We start from the raw sequence: 1,630 nt of genomic DNA, 5'->3' as shown, positions 1-1,630 counted from the left end.
TGTTTGGTAATGTATCAAACTTGACATGCAGGCGAGAATAACAGTGGTATATTATTTGTCTCTGGAGTTCTCTCTAAAAAAACGTTTATGCGTATTTTCAGGATGCAAAAGTAATACAAGCTCATTGCAGAAAGATTAAAAAGTCTGAAGTAACTTTAAAAATCTGAAAACTTTCAAAGTTGTATTAATCAGTAAATTGTTGTGAGTCTATGTCAAAATTGTATCATATCTTTTGAAATTAACAAAAGCACAGCAGCTGCCATTTCAATTATCAGCCTTTATGCTATAAAGGCCTAAGATAACGTGTATATCATGCAGAGGCATAAATACTCAGAATTTCCTTTTTTTTTTTTTTAAATAGAGATGGGGTTTCACCATGTTGGCCAGGATGGTCTTGATCTCCTGACCTCGTGGTCCACCCACCTCGGCCTCCCAAAGTGCTGGGATTACAGGCGTCAGAATTTCCAAGTATGGAATAACTGGGATAGTTCTTTTCTAAATTATTTTTTAGTAGGTTTGTATAAGTAAGTAACCTAAATAACTTAGTCCCTAAGCAATAAATTCTTGTAGTACAGTTTAACCCTAGGTAAGTCTAAAAAAATCTTATCCATATCACTTCTTAGTAGATGCATATTGCTCTAACTCAAAATAACTGACAGCACTCAAACTCCCCTAAAATGCCTCATATTTTCTATAAAGCCCTCTAATTTTTTTGCACATAATAATACTTACGCTTTTTTTGTCATGGACTGAATTGCATTCCCCCACCACCCTCTAAATTCATATGTTGAAGCCCTAATCCCCAATGTGATGGTATTTGGAGATGAGACCTTTAGGGAGGCAAATAAGGTTAAATGAAAACCACAAGGGTGGGGTGGGCCCTCATCTGATAGAACTGGTGACCTTATAAGAAGAGACATCAAAGAGCTCTCCCTCATGTGTACACACAGAGGAAAGGCCACGTGCGGATATAGCAAGAAGGTGGCCACCTACAAGCCAGGAAGAAAAGCCTCCCCAGAAACCCTGTTGCCAATACCTTGATGTTGGACTTCAGCCTCCAGAACTGTGAGAAAGTGACTTTCTGTTGCTTAAGCCACTCAGTCTGTGGTATTTTGTCATGACAGCGCAAGCTGACTAACATACTCCTTTACATAATATTGAGAGTTAACTAAGTTAAAGAACCTGTACCATTTGTCAAACTTACCTATGATATAGGAGGCAGGATCGAATTGGTCTCTGGGGCTGGAGAGGGTGGGAATGAGCCACGTCAGTGCTGCACTCTTCTCGCAATACTGGTCCTGGATAAAGCCTCTGATCTGAGCGTAGTAGGGCTTTCCATCTTGTTCATCAATCACAGAAACAACGTCACCAATTTGATAATATACTCCCTGGGGGAAAGAGACATGATCCCACATTGAAAAAAAAAATAGAACACCACAGCTATGAATGGACCTTAATAGGTAAGCAAGTTTTCAAAGTGGTCAATGAAGGTGTTCGAGGTAGACTAATGGATCAATGTTTACATGTTTGTTTATTTGTTTAGCCAATGCTAAAGTTGTTTCACTTTTGAATGAAAATTATACATACACATACGAGGGTGCGTGTACGACAGTTTACATCTAGAAAAAAC

The sequence above is a fragment of the Cebus imitator genome, unplaced genomic scaffold (assembly GCF_001604975.1).
Source record: "Cebus imitator isolate Cc_AM_T3 unplaced genomic scaffold, Cebus_imitator-1.0 Scaffold17, whole genome shotgun sequence".
Taxonomy (NCBI): Eukaryota; Metazoa; Chordata; class Mammalia; order Primates; family Cebidae; genus Cebus; species Cebus imitator.
Note: the sequence above shows the minus strand (reverse complement) of the source record.